Here is a 15640-nt window from a genome sequence, read left to right as displayed (position 1 = left end):
ACTCTTCCCTTGATCAGTGCAGTTTTGTGTACGTGTGCGTATTGCTAGTTTATTGGCTGTCTTGTTTCAAAGGCATTTTAATGGCATTTCAACCAAGCATGTTGTCCAAAGCATGTTTTGCTATCTTTGCCATACAGACCCTCTCTCTCCACCTCCCCTCAACACGTGAAAAATAATAAATCCCTGTAATATTCCAGTGAGAGTGGTTAGAAATGGGGTGATCAGGGGACACAACGTGATCCGAGTATGAACGACTCAAGCTCTGTGCTTCAGAATAAAAGTGAAGGGTTGCAATGAAGCAAAGGTCGACGTAGCAATAAATAACCCTCTGAAAAAAATAATCCAGGCAACAATGCTTTTCCCTCTCCTCACTGCACAGAATAAATTCCTCGGGTTATATTTAGGAGACATCTGTAAGATATAGAGGTGTGTGTATAGGCTAGAGAGGAAACTTCACTGTAATCTGTAACTGAAAGGGTTATGTTACGTGCTTTAAAATAAAAGTAAATAATTGCAATAACACTAAGGTTGTCATAGCTGTTAACAATCATTTTTAAAAATACTTACCAAAATGTTCAGTCCTTCCTATCTTAAAAAAATGTTATGAGTAAGAAATAAGGGAAACTCACTGGATCCATATATAGAAAAACATACATTGGGTGCATTTAAAAAGGGTAAAGATCAGCAATAATGCAAAGACAGGTGTGGAAGTGAATCCTCAATTTAACGCACAAATAAATAAAAATGCCATGCAATGCCCATATGCAAACTTGTATTGTGCTGAAAGATCGAGTGTGTTTGTGTTTGTGGAGAGGGTAAAAGTAAGTTGAAGCCAAGTGGTAACTGTTTGCTATGTAATGACTGCAGAGAGCTCTTTCCACTTACACGTAACTAATATTTTTTGCAGCAGTAAGGAGAGATAGAGACGTCAGCAGCTATCTCCTCCTCCTCCCCCCCCCGCCCACCCTCGTTATCACTGCCTGCGTGGTTGGAAATGTACTTCACTGTAATGACAATCAGCATTTCAATAAAAAGGAGCCAGACATTAGCAAAGTCGTACCCATGAAATGCCAAAATTATAACCCTGCTTCTGCTTCATAATTATACTCTGAGGGTGGTCTGGATGTGAGGTAGCCATGGCTAAACTGCACCTGTCTTCATGTTGAACAATGATAGAGAATGAGCATATGGGTCCCAATCCTGCAAAGCCCATTAGAAATCAACAGGAACTGGGGGTGCTTTTGCACCCTGCAAGAGGCACCGAACGTGTCACAGAATCATGCCCCTTATTTCTGTCTCATATGTAATACACACTACTTACACAAGCTGTTGTGAAGCACAGAATATACACAGCTCACCCTGATGGAGAAAGTACTGTAGAGATTGACAGAGACTACATCCCTGCTGTGGAATTCTATAGGATGGCTTAAAAAACCTGTACGGAGATTAACATTCAGAATCCAATTCTGTAGACTCGCAGAGTAATTTCCTTAGAACCCTCTTGGTATCATCGTTACTAAAATCTATAGGACTTCTCCATTAGAAGATGTTTGGCCTTATTAATACAAATATTTTAGAATAGCCAAGTATAATTAGAAGGGCTGATTTTTGGTCCTCGTTCTAATTAAATCTATCTACTGTGAAACCATAGGTCCCTGGATGACGTCCACTAGGATATCCTGGCCATATCTACGATATATCTTTGGCTGGGTTTGATTTCCTGTTTTAAGGCTAGAGAATATTATAAATTGGGAACCCTCGTTTACAATGATGTGTCTTGGAGAAGATGGGTCAGGGGAAAAAACCGCAGTAATAGGAACCTGAACCTGATCGTGCTTATAATGATGATAAATCAATTGCAGCATTTTAATCAGTTTTATACATGTTGCAGGGATATGAAGCACATAATCAAGAGGGAACATCGTAAAGAATGAAGCAGAGTGAATATTTCATCAGTGCAAACAAATGATTAAAGGTCAAGGGGCTTTGAGATTACACGTAATGTCCCCAAAATATTATTCTGAATTATTACTTTGCTGCTAGCTGGAGGCGTATGATTACATAGAAGCCAGCACTATATATATGCTGACTCCTAATTACTATGTGGCTGCAAAACTTCTCTTAAAAAACAGCTCTAGGAAAGGCAGGAAATCAGTGTGTTTATAGTAAAGCAATGCTCATATAGAATCACAGTGTGTTGAGAGATGGAAAATGCTGTCAGTTTATGGAGAGTCAATCCAGTGTTTAGTGATGGAATCAGTGTAAATGTAAACAGTCAGGGTGCTAGGCACTCAGGGCATATCTACACAGTGATAAAAAACCTGCGGCTTGTCCGGCTCAGATGACTCGGGCTTGCAGGGCTCGGGCTTTGGACTGTAAAATTGCTGTGTAGACGTTTTGGGGGGGGTTATCACTGTGTAGATGTACCCCTAGAATAACTGATTTTTAATATTCAAGGCCAGCCAACACTTCCAGCTGACGGTCATTACCCCCCACTTACTCAGATTAGAATCTTAGGAGAGGATTTTCCTTGTATCAAATGGCTGGTTGTCTTATATTACCATTTCGTGCTAATGTGGAAGGACACAGTCTCTCTTACGTTGGACTCTTGATGACCATCTAGCATTGGTATCTGGCACTGTTCTGGGGGGGGGGGTGGAAATGCTATTTTGGTACCTAAAGATATTAACTATCTTTTAAAAATCCAGTTCCTTTTTTCATTAGTCCTCTATTGTGTCTCAATGGAGCTTAGAACACAATCAGGCTTGTATGGTAGCTGCCATTAAAAAGTCAGCTTTTGTCAACAAGTTGCAACAGTCATTTCTGAGACACAGCAGCCAATTTCCTCTTATAAGTGTAGAGGAAACTGCCATGTTCTTGTTCCACATGCCACAGTGTGGTACTATTTGGCAAGTGATTCTTCATTGCTGGTGAACAATGTATCTGATATTGTTTGATATGTTTTAAAATTCGTCTTCATTTTATGTAGAGGATTTGGAGAAAATTTATTTTTTCTTGTCTCAGTATTTTAAGTTGTACGTCCTTTTAACTGGGTAAAATCAGGCTTTTAATAAAACAGACAAATTAGTTATGGCAAAGGATTGCAAGGTGATCCAGGATAATATTGTCAGAGATGCTAAGCAGCCGTTTAATGTGGTCCCTTTCGAATTAAAGGGAGATATGGGGCCTCAACAACTCAAGGGATCAACCCCTCTAATCCATCTCCCTGTCAGGGCAAGATTGTTCCTTGCTAGATATGAAAAAGAACCACACATCCTAAATACAATGTCGATCTTTTCCCCTATGACTGGATGTACCAGGCCCTTTGAGGCCCCCTGTTGGAGGCCTTGTGGTCCTACCAAACCCTGCCCCCATGAAAGAGCAGTGAAAGTGGGTCCTCCATGCCTGCCTAGAAAGGCTGCAGGATGCAGCCTATCAGAACACAGCGGGCTGAGATAAAAGGAGCTACGGGGCTAAGCAGGTCAGTCACTGTCTGGAGCCAGAAGGGGGGAGAAGGAGAAAGGATGTGACTCTCTACGGGTAAAGAGTCATGGGCGAGACCCGTTCAAGCAGGGAACAGAGAGCCCTGGGGTACAGGTGAAGAGGAAGGGGCTGCATGGGAAGAGGCCCAGGGAATAGCAGCAGCAATGGCATTAAAGGGAGCTATTTGTAGGATCCCTGGGTTGTGATCTGGAGTGGTGAGTTGGCCTGGGTCCTTCCACTGGCAAAGTGGCCAAAGACCCCAGAAGGGGACAAGTTCTGTTTAGAAGCCCAAGCACAGGGCTGGAATTTACAGGGCTCAAGGATGGGTCTGAAGAACCTGCAGAGGGCCACCCATTTGCTGAAGTAGGCTGAATTTGAAGGAGTGACCTGGCTGGAGAGCTGGGGTAATAAGAACTGATAAAGGCTAGGAATCTCTGGGGGCTCTTCTCTATACCAGGGCAGGCACAGACTTAAAGCTAGCCCAGAGGGGGCTGAGGATGGAGCCCAGAGACTGGGCTGTAGATGGTAACAAGGGCACAGAGACAGGCCCTGTTGGACCTTTTACTTTGGTTTTGTTTGTGCATGTTGGTGGTGTGTGACTTGGCTGGAGGGCTGGGCCACTGAAGATTCACCCGAGGAGCTTAACAGCTGACAGGGGGCACCTGGGACAGAGAAAGAGAGAGTGTGCAGGAGGTGCTCATGAGAGAGGGGTGTCTCCTATCACAGTCCCCTCTAGTGGCCATCTCACTGGAGAGTTTGAGGGGCTGTCAGTGTGCACAACTTTAACTGTGCAGGTCCCAGGTTCGCCCCCAGTATGTTAACCTAAGTGGGGTTAATGAAAAAAGCCCTTTTTTCCAGACTCTAGGTGTGCTTTGCTCTGGATCCACACTTCACAGTTGGAGCCCCTCCCTGGTCTATGTAGGGTGACCAGATGTCCCAATTTTATAGGGCTAGTCCCTATTTTTGGGTCTTTTTCTTATATAAGCTCCTATTACCTCCCCCTGCCCCCGGTCCTGATTTTTCACATTTGCTATCTGGTCACCCTAGTTCTATGCAATGTGTGAGGTTGTATTTCCCTGTATGTGTACAAGCTGCTTGTATCCAAGCCCGTGACTAGCCTGCTATTATGGTTGAAGTTTCATGCTTATTTTCTGTATTCTACCCTGGATCCAACACCCTCCCTTGCACACTGACAGTGCTCTACATACTCTCTGGAGGAAGCTGTGTCTGGTCTCCAGCAAGATCTTTGCTAACATTGTTCCAGGAGGTAAGGCGTTGGCTCTGGTTGCTATGTTGCTCTGAGCCCTGTTTCAAAAGGTCAATTTAATCAATTTGGTGACACGCCTGATCTCAGCCCGCCTAGGGAATGAGACACAGGTTGATGTCTTCCAAACCTAAATCCAAGGGATATAATTTTATTCCCTTTCTGATCCTAGCATTAATGCCTGCACTGCTAGTGACTCTATTGTTCTAGAGTTTTACTTCTCTAGTGTCTGATTGCACTTTCTTTGGGGTTTTTTTGCCACAAGGATCTGCCACTAAACTACCTGTAAAACTGTTCTCTTCTGTGATTTCTCCCCCCTCCTCCCCAAATTCATGGAGGCTGCGAAAGTGTGTGTGTGTTTTTTTTTAACCTGGCTGCTGCCTTTCTGCCCCCAGAAGAGCAGGATCCTTCTTCCAATGAGAACTACAGCCAAACCCTCATTCCCTTGAAATGGAAGTGCAAAGAACCCAATATCACTCAGGACTCCTTAGAGATGAAGGGCACTATATATAAATACAATCTCCTGATTTTTTTTTTATAGTTTTCTAGTTGTGACACAACAGTTGTTTAATCGCCCCTGCAGAAGGTTAGAGGAATGGGATTAGGGTCAGGTGAGCAGCTGTTTGGTGTTTGGCGAATACTGACTGTCCATTTTTGTAACTGTCCTCTTTGTTGTATTCACAAACACTTTTGATATACACATTGTAAATGCATGATGAAATGTTATTAGTTTTTTATTAATGACATTGTAATGAACCGGCTAGCGTGTGTGTATGTATATATACCACTGCTCAGGAATGCATGAATCAGAAATGCTTCTCTGTATGTCATAGACTTCCAACACATAGCAGAGATTCTCCTTTAGGTTAAGCGCTAGGACCCTGTGCTTCTGTTGCATGCAGAACCGAACTCTAACCCCACTGTGACCAGGAAGTTTTTAAGGAGTCCTTGGCCATGTTGTTGCACACAAGGTGAAGTTCCTAGGTAGCTGCTGTTTGTTACATCGTGACCTGGTTCTGAGGTGCTAAGTGTCGCCTATATTCACTCAACACCTCCTAGGATCAGGCTGTATCTTTATTCCACTTGTTTGGAAAACATGTACCTGAGCCAAAGCGTCTATGTGATATTTCCACTGACTGCACGTTCTACTTGGAAGAGGGCTTGTTTCTGTTGGATATTTCTTTTCAAATGCATCGTTGGTATTGAGCACGCAGCAGCATGTGTGGAATTTTATGTGTAAGCCAAGGAGCAGGTCTCAGTCTTTCTACTGCCCCAACGGAGCTGCATATTTATCAGGTGTGATGCATCAACCAAACAATATTGAGTCCATGTCAATGAGTTGTTGACAGGTACTATTGTCAATTTGTATTTTCAATATGTGAAGGATACAGAAATCCAAGTACAGTACCTTTCTAAGAGCTATTTCTTAAAGAGAAGAGCAAGAGTATCCACACTTAACTCTTCTGACTCTTCTACAAGCAGGATATTTCCTTAGTATCAAAAAGATCAAGATCTCAGAGCAGGGCAGCACAGAGGGGGAGAACAAGTGGGGCAATTTGCCCGGGGGCCCACAAGAGTTTTCAGGGGCCCCCATGAGAGTTTTCGGTGGGTCTTCGGCGGCAGGTCCCTCAGTGCCGCCGAACACACCTGGATCGAGTGAAGGACCCGCTGCCGAAGACCCGGAGCTTCTTCCGCTCCAGGTCTTGGGCAGCAATTCAGAGGCGAGGGCCTTCGCCCTCGAGGGCCTTCACCTCCGGGTCTTCGGTGGCAGTTTGGCAGCGGGTCCTTCACTCATTCTGGGATCTGCCGCCAAAGTGCCCTGAAGACCTGGAGCGGAAGGACCCTCACCGCCGAAGACCTCAGGCCTCCTGAATCCTCTGAGCGGCCCTGTCTCAGAGGCTCTGATTCTGCAAAGAGTATCTATGTGGGCCCACTACAGGATTGGGACCCTGACCACAATCCTGTCCTCCCCTTACCTTTATCCTCCCTGTGCTTGTTTACATCCACCAGCCATCTCTCATTGGCTACTAACATTGCAAACTCTTTGTGGCAGGGGCTGGCTTTTTCTTGCAGGTGGGTAAAGTGCCTGGCACACAATGGGGCCTTACTTCTGATCAAAGGCTTTATTCTCTATCCCAGGACATACCATAATATCACTGAGATGGGACATGAGGAATTATCCCATTGGGTTGACTTGGAGTTTTTCTGGTTTTAATGGTATGGTGTTGGGCCCAGTAAATAATAAGAGTTCCCAAAGTGGCATTCACTTCATCACCAATGACTTACTGGACAGTCACAGGATAAATCCCATTCTAAATGCTGTTCCTGGATCCCTGAATGCTGTGCTGGGTCCAATGGTTTTGCCTGTTTTCTTCACATAAAGGGGCCTCATTATTGTGTGTGTGTTTGGTTTTGGTTTTTTTTGTGTGCGTGTAACTTTTTAAGTAGCGGATTCCATTATGAGACATCTCATTTCAATGAATTATTTCTAGCACAACAGTGAATAGACAAGGGGGAGATACAAACAGTGGGCCCAAGGACTCCTGTGTGAGGAGTGGGGTGTCATCTGCCTTCCCAGGGCCCCATAGATAGCTGTCCTGTGGGGCTGGGATCAGCATGGGAACAGGTAGGGACTGGGAGAGGGAAGCTGTAGGCTGGGTAGGTCAAAAGGGCCTCATATTGATCCCCACATGATCCTGTGGATTTTCCAAGAAAAGGAGATACCGCCTAGGGTCAGACTACTTTCACCTAGAAGGTGCTTCGGTAGTAAGAATCACAGAATTATAGGGTTAGAAGGGACTGTAAGTGTCTTGCTCTGAAGGGGACTCTTGGAGACACAACTACAATAGAACCTCAGAGTTGCAACCATTTCGGGAATGGAGGTTGTTTGTAACTCTGAACAAAGCATTATGATTGGTCTTTCAAAAGCTTTCAAACTGAACATTGTCTTAATACAGCTTTGAAACTTTACTGTGCAGAAGAAAAATGCTGCTTTTCCTTTTCTCTTCAGTTTGTTTAACACAGTACTGTACTGGCTTTTTATTTTGTCTCTGCTGAGCCCTAATTGTGTACTTCTGGTTCCAAATGAGGTGTGTGGTTTACTAGTCAGTTTGTAACTCTGAGGTTCTACTGTTTTGCAGAGGTTAGGGCCCTCCACACACACACATTGTGGTGGACCTGTGTGGTTGCTGCCTTTTGGCTGACACGATGATCAAACCAGGGACCTCCAGTGCTTAAGCAGGGGAGGGGAGGGGAGGGGAAGCTACTACAGCTTGAGCTCGAGAGCCAGGCTATGTAGCTGGGGCTGTTGCAGACTCTCATCCTCTATGGATCAGGCACAATGTAACACACACTGACCAGTGGGTTACTTCTGTACTGCTCATTCATTTCCATAGCACACTGTTTTACTGTGGCATGCCGCCCTCAATTATACCAAGTCATATGGAATCACATCTGACTTAGGCAACTGACTGGAATGGGACTATCAGCTTTAAGTGAGTTGAGCAGGATTTGGTACACAGAGCTATCTGGGGCTCTGTGGATGTGGGAGGTCTGAAAGCAGTTTGTGGCCCATATTATACTTTGTAAATCTATTTTGCAACAAGAAAAACTACAGCCTCATTTATTTCCTTTGTCTCTCCATCTCAGCTGAAAACATCTTTTTTTGTCTGTAGCTCGCCATTGTTTCCCTTTTCATTTCTCTCTCCCGCTGCAGCTGTGTTGACACTAAACTCTGTCAGGGTGCAATCTGTAGGGTAGATGGTAAAAGTAATAACGTTCCATTGTGTTACATTTCATAGTTACCTTCATGCATGCTTGGCTGACCCTGCACAACTGACATTAATCGGACTCTGGACATTGACTTTAATAGGGGTAGGCTCAAGCCCAGTATTGCAAAAGGCTTTTCAAGGAAGATAAGCCACAATTTAGGAGCAAAGGAAGATTGAGAAGTGACTCAGCATGTTTCAGAGAGAACCTAATGTGAAGCCCATCAAGTGAATGCAGACGTTTCCAGAGGCTGCAGGGGCCTGGAGTCCAGCCGAGAAGAAAGTTATGGAGAAAGGTCAAAAACTAAGTGGTGCAGTATGAATGCCAGAGTGACATAAGACCAGCCATACCAGCCCAGACCCATGGTCCCTCTAGCCCAGTATCTAGTCTTCTGACAGTGGCCGCTGCCTGATGCTTCAGAGGGAATGAATAGAACAGGGTAATTATGTGTGATCGATTCCCTGTCATCCGGTCCAGCTTCTGGCAGTTGGAGGTTTAGGGACACTCAGAGCATGGGGTTGTGCCCCTGACCATCTTAGCTAATAACCATTGATGGACCTATCCTCTCTGAACTTTTCTCACTTTTTTTTTTAACCCAGTTACACTTTTGGCTACCAGTGTCCCTTGGCAATGAGTTCCACATGTTGACCTTTAATGATGTATGGAGAGAAAAGCAGTGAGGACAGATACTGGATGAGTAGGCAGGGGAGAGGGTTCAGAGGTCAGAGATGTAGGGTGAAGTGACTTCAGAGGGGCTATGTTTGGTAGTAAGGGATTGGAGGATTGGCACTAAGGGAGTACAGTAATGGTTTCAGTAGCTTTTGGTGTGGTAAGTTTTGGAAGTAAAAGGAGGAATTAACCCTGACTGGATTACAAGTCAAATATATTTTTTGTCTTATGGAAAGAATAAGATGCCTTTGGCATAAACCACTGGGAAATGATCAGCTAGGCTCCCATGCTTTTTCCAGTAGTGCTGTAATGGAACACTGTCTTACTTTAGGTGACTCACGGTGGTAGAGAATGACATTAGTGCTTTAATAAACGTACAGCACTGAGTGCATTGTCTCAGCTCAGCTAATAATAACACTCTAAATGAGAGACAGAAAGTGGGATAAATCACACCATAATTCAGGATGCAGAAATAGTCGCTGCTAGAGGAACTAAAAATATACAACCGTATAACCCTAACACCTACAGCGGCATACTGGCAGAGGTAGGGTGTGGGCTGGCTGGCTAGGAGGGAGATGCTCACTTGTCCTGGATGTGATTCATACAGCTGGTGTCTTCCTGGGCTACTCAGTAAGTGGCTTCGCAGGATCCCTATGTATTGGGGAGCACTGGGTAAAAAGTAGGTCTCTGATAAACCACACAAACTGCAGTCTGAACTGGGGGGAGGCAGGAAGCTCCATCTGGGGGCGTGCGGTGTCCCAGGGGTGTGCCCCAGTGCCAAGCCTGTTACCTACATTGCTGTGCCTAGGGAAGAGGCCTTACTCCATAGAACATAGGGTTAGAAGGGACCGCAAGGATCCCCTAGTCTGTGCCCCTGCTGAGATGCAGGATTTGTGTCTAAACCATCCAAGGCAGATGGCTCTCCAGCCTCCTTTTGAAAACCTCCAGTGAAGGAGTTTCCACAACCTCCCTGGCCAGTCCGTTCCATTGTCCTACTGTTCTTACAGTTAGGAAATTTTTTCCTGAGATTTAATCTAAATCTGCTAGGCTGTAGTTTAATCTCATGTTCTCTTGCCACAGAGGGCAGGACAAGAGACAAACTTTCCCCATCTTTTTTATGGCAGCCTTTCAAGTTTTTTGGAGACCACTATCATTACCCCCCTTATTCTCCTCTTTTCCAAACTGACTATACCCAGTTCCTTCAGCCTTTGCTTGTATGGCTTGCATTCCATCCCTTTGATCATCTTTGTTGCGCACCTCTGGATCCTTTCCAGTTTCTCTACATCCGTTCTATACAGCAGTGACCAGAATTGGACATGGTACCGCTCCACTTGCTGCTGGTTAGGTCTCAGCTGCAGTACCATCACCTCCTGTGACCTGCATGCTATGCCGCTGTTAATGCAACCCAAAATTGCATTTCCTTTATTTTTATTTTTTATATATATATTTTTTTCTTTAACACCATACTGTATAAGATGGTGGCTGCTGGCTGAACTGTTCATAGCCGAGGATCTGGGGTAAGTCCATTCCTTGACACAGCCCCCCCCCACCCCCAATTCCTCACCAAACATGTCCCCTCTGTATGCTACTCTTTGTCTGTGGAGGTATGCCCATATGGGGCCTGATCTTGCACTCACTGAAGTCACTGGGATCAGCATGGGGCCTTAGTTGTGCAGACCCAGGTCCTGATTCTCCTGCCACACCTGCCTCTCAATGCAGTTACATTGGGCTGAACCTGGTGCAGAAGAGGGAAGAATCAACGCAAGCACCATGGGCCTACCTGCCCTCGCAGCCAGCAGGAGCACCCACAAGGGAAGGTCATTCTGTGTCTCACACCCCGCCTCATGCAAGTGAGCAGAAAGAACTTCCATTGACTTCACTGAGCACAGGACTCGGCCCTTCAGTGCTGCTTACCTGTGTGCAAGTGTCAAGGGGAGTAGTGAGGGCAGAGCACATGAGACATGTAGGAGACATGAGAGCGGGCATGTAGTCAGAGACACATTGTGAAAAGCCTTAAAGCTGAGGATAAGGAGCTTTAACACAGAGGGAACTATGAAGCCAGCAGAAAGATTCTCCAAGGTGGATCGTGTGTAGCACATCAGGGGAGATGAAGTTGAGCATAGCAATGGCATCTTGGCTAAAACCAAGGCAGAGTGGTCATTTAAGAGCATTCTTTTTACTTAGTGTGGCTTGTTTCCTCTGGGCAGAGATTTTGTGTGTGTGTGTGTGTGTGTATTTGGGGGAAAGTCTTCTCTTGTGACTTGGTTGTAGCTGTGTAACTAGACTAGATTTGTCGTGCTTATGTCGCAGAGGCAGGTGTACCTTCTAAGAGGAGATGCTTTTGACTTGTTCTTAGTTGTCCATTGTGGTTGGTTAGGGTACAGTTATGGTACTTTGAGGTACATAGGGTTGCGAACTTTCTAATCACACACAACCGAACACCCGTGCCCGCTCCTGCCCTGCCCCCACTCCATTCCCCCCACCCCTGTTCCGTGCTCTCCCCCACCCTCACTCACTTTCACGGAGCTGAGGCAGGGAGTTGGTGTTGCGGGGGGGGGGGGGAACTCTGGCTGGGGGTGCTGGCTCTGGGGTGGGGCTGTGGATCAGAGGTTTGGGGTGCAGGAGGAGGCTACATGGGCCAATTAACAGGCAACATATTAGCACACTTTAGAAATCACATCTCTGGAGAGCACATTACTCCAGCGAACAGACAAACCCCTAGTTTTACTTTACACAGTTACTTCAGTCTTGTCCTGTCTTTCCTCATGATGGCTGGTCTATAGGCTTGTACTGTAAACGCTTTGGTGCCAGGTCAGTCAGTCATATGTGGTTTATACAATGCCTAGCACAGTGGAGCCTGATCTCTCATTGGGGCCTCTACATCCCACTGCAATACAAATAATTGGTCCCAAGTGTAACTTGTGTAATTCAGAGTTTGCCTCCCTAATACGCTCTGCAGTTTGTTTGGATATTTCATATAATGCATTTCTGGGGTGGAGGGCACTGTTAAAACAGCTACCGTGTTACATCCTAGAAGTAGCTGCAGTTCAGAGGCGAATGAAGTGGATTCCATTTATCAGTGCGTTCCTGGCCTCATTGAATTCAATGGCAACATTGCTTTTGACTTCAGGGAGGCCAAGATTTCACCCTATATGTATATTGCACGTTTAAAAAAACCCTAATAAATGGACATTGTTAAAGTTACAAAGTCAAGCACTCAAATTAGGAAATGCCAGAATTAAGATTGCCACAACGAAGCACCCTGAATCTTCAAACATTCTAGCTGCTTAAATTGAAGTCTCTACTGAGCCTGTGCAAACTGAGGTTTTTTGTTTTTGTTTTTTTCCCCAAAGACTTCTAACTGATCCAAATTTTGGCAGACTTTCACAGGGTGACACGAAGGCCACCCCTTCCAAATTTCAAGTCCCAGTTCCAAAGAATGGGGGCGCTAGGGTGCCTCAAAGAGAAGGTTGTCTGATTTTAATTTTTAATACTGTACAGCAGTATAGTTTTCCTTTTCCTGTCCGTGGAAACAGCTTCAGCCAAAATGGTTCCACTATCTACAAAAATTCGACCGGTGCAGACACAAAACACGAAAAATTTTGACCCTTTGGGAATAGTTGAAATTCATCAAAGTTATAAGCAACTGAGAGCAGGATCATGTACTGGAAAGTGTTGGGCAACATTAATAATAGGTGGTATTACCAGCCTTTCATCTGATCAATAACTTGTCCAGAACCCCTTAATCCATATGAGTATTTAAAATGAACTGAAGGACCAGCCATGTGAGTAAGGAGTAGTCCCTGTGTTCATCTAGCACTTTGGAATCTCTAGGGATAGAAGGTTCCATATCAATAATGTTTAATGAATTAGTGGTATGAGCTGTGAGGGGAATGTCTTAGTTTGGATGAAGTGTAAATAGTTCCAGTAATGTCAAAGGAAATAACTGTAATTGTGTTCACTGTTCTCCTCTTCAATTTTGGTATTGATATTTTTTTTCATGACAAAGGGCTCTTCAGGCATGGCCTATGCCAGACGTACAATGTGTGCAAGGTGACTTCTTCCACACACAAAGCCATTTTAGAAGATTGCAGCTAGGCAGTAATAAGAGTTCTCTCTCGCTCTCTCTAACATAGATGTGCAATGAGCAGAATTTGAAAATCATTACACATTTTCCAGGAGAGATCAGAGATAGCAAATTTCAACGCGTGGAAAGAGCAAATACAGAAGCTCTCATTCCATGGAAAAGCCCTGCAGAGAAAATGGTCTCATTTTTTTGAGACCTTGTGTGAGATTAATTTAGGTTTTATTCTTTTTTTTCTTATTATTCAGATAACTCTCAGTTCTGAATACTAAAAAGATGAGACTGTAAGGACCACGTGGAATGAAGAGTTGGCATGGCCTAGCTGACTTTTTTTCCTGACAAGTTAACCATCAAGTTAAATGTGGGACATATGCTTTGAGTGTGTGAGTGTAATTTTATACTCTCTCTATAGTATGCTATCGCTGGCAATGGAATCCTAGTTCATCCTGACAGCAGGACTAGAGACAGCAGTTTTTCTCAGTCATAAACCATATACAGTCTAATCTCAATATACATTCTATCTATAGCTATATAATGATACCCCTGGGGGAATTCTGCTCCATTGCGCATGTGAAAAATTCAAGTCCCCTGCAGATTTCTTTGCTTCGCCGCAGAAAAATGACTTTCTGACAGGGAAGCAAAGGGAAGCTGCAAGAGCAGTCATGCACCATTCCCTAGCTGCACAGGTACATCGTTTCAGGCACCCAGAGCAGCCGGCAGAGAGGTAAATCACTTCACGGCTGGGGACACCTCAGCCAGTAGCTCCCACCCTGAGCCGGGATCAGCTGCTAGTCCCATCTGGGCTGGAGGCAGGATAAGGATGGGAATTCCTCTTCCCCTGCATGGAATGGCTGGAGCTGTGTCAGACCCACCCCCAGAAACCTCTCCTAGCTGCAGGAAGCTCTGCATCCTCCTCTGCTTCCTGCCCCCATTGTTCCTCAGCTGCAGGGGGAGGAGTCACTGTTCAGGGAGCTGTTCCCCCATCTGCCCAACCCCCGAGCATCCTGACCTCCCATACCCAGGCACCCCCACCAAGCCTCACCTCATACACCCAGAACCCGCCTAGTCCTCCATGCCTGAACCCCACCCCATTGATCCTCAACCCCTGCATCTGGAGCCCCCTTGCACCCAGATGCCCTGCTTCCAGACCCCCACCTCTTTACACAGACCTCCCTGCACTCAAACCCCCACCCTTATGAGCCCCACCACCCTGAGGCCACACACTGACCCCCACACCACTGACCCCCCCATTAGCTGCACCCAGACCCCCACCCCACCCCTGAGCCCCATCCACCTTCACCTGCAAGCCCCTGAAGAGTCCCATTTCCCCTATACCTGGAACTCCCCCAAGAAGCCTCTGTGCATCCAGATCCCCCCCCCACACCTAGACACCCCACGCGCCCACACTGAGCTGCCTGCATCCAGATTGTCCCATACAGAATCCTCTCACCCCACACCTGGATCCCCCCCACACTGAGTCCCTCCACACTTGGATCCTGCCTGGTTGAGCCTGCCTGTCCCACACCTGGTGCACTTGGCACAGAGAGCCAGGGCCCCAGGGTGTTTCTGAGGGTGTCTCCTTGCCTTGGTTTTCTTCAGCTTGTTTGCTGAATTTTCAATTTCTGTATTAGCCTTAAGGATCTTTTACAGAATGTTATGGCTCTGCTCCTGTCTGCATCGGTTGTATGAGTTGTGCCTGTTATTCACTGCTCCCTCTTGTTGTGTAGACTTTGCATGTCTACACAGCAAAAGCTGCGCGTGGGCCAGCCTACATGAGCTAGCTTGAGTCTAGCCAACATGGGTAACAATAACAGTGCTGAGAGAGCACTATGGGCTTCAGAGCAGGCTAGCAAGCCAAGTATGTACCCAGGTCCCTGCTGAGCTTGTATTACCACTCTGAAGCCCGCCCTGTACTGTCTTTTCTGCTGTTGCTACCTGTGCTAGCTGGATGAAAGCTAGCTAGGGCAGGCCAGCCCATGCACGGCGTTTGCTGTATGGACATGCTAGATGCTTATGTTAGCTGCTTATGAAAGATGAACCGTTTTGCTGGAGAAGTGTAGCTTGTATTCAGTGGCACTTTAAGCAACATGCCTGCCTCTAGCTTTTGTCTTTCAGGCTTCCTACTGAGTCTGGCTAATGGCTTGGCGTGACAGCCGGTCCACTGATTCAGTGACCAACTTATGTGTGAGCTTGCCACTCCGCTTGTGATTCCTGGGCTGGCGTTTGTTGGTGCAATTCCATAGGAAGGAAAATGGGAGATGGGGGCAGGGGGAGGGGAAAACTCCTTTGTGTTGCTAAATTTAATGCATGTAGTATGAGAGGTGCACACTAATCACAAGTGTTGAGGGGAATTCAGTATCACATTTTGTAGA

The 15640-nt window shown here is 45.8% G+C and overlaps 1 protein-coding gene across 16 annotated transcripts in view; it reads left to right on the top strand.

Annotated features, from left to right (window-relative positions):
• FAM135B (family with sequence similarity 135 member B) overlaps window positions 1-15640 on the top strand; it is a 438555-nt gene that overhangs the window by 119424 nt on the left and 303491 nt on the right. For 12 of the 16 annotated variants that reach the window (XR_005595027.1, XM_039527226.1, XM_039527214.1 and 9 more), the window contains one exon: window positions 1892-1975. The exons of 2 other annotated variants lie outside the window; for them this stretch is intronic. The gene's annotated coding sequence lies outside the window, so the exon portion shown is untranslated. Of the gene's footprint in view, window positions 1-1891; window positions 1976-13516; window positions 13652-15640 lie in introns of all 16 variants that reach the window. 2 more of the 16 variants (XM_039527215.1, XM_039527217.1) reach the window with 2 other exon arrangements.

This window comes from Mauremys reevesii, linkage group 2 (assembly GCF_016161935.1).
Source record: "Mauremys reevesii isolate NIE-2019 linkage group 2, ASM1616193v1, whole genome shotgun sequence".
In the NCBI taxonomy this organism is placed as follows: domain Eukaryota; kingdom Metazoa; phylum Chordata; order Testudines; family Geoemydidae; genus Mauremys; species Mauremys reevesii.
The sequence above is the reverse complement of the archived record's forward strand: the minus strand, read 5'-3'. Positions and strand labels throughout refer to the sequence as shown.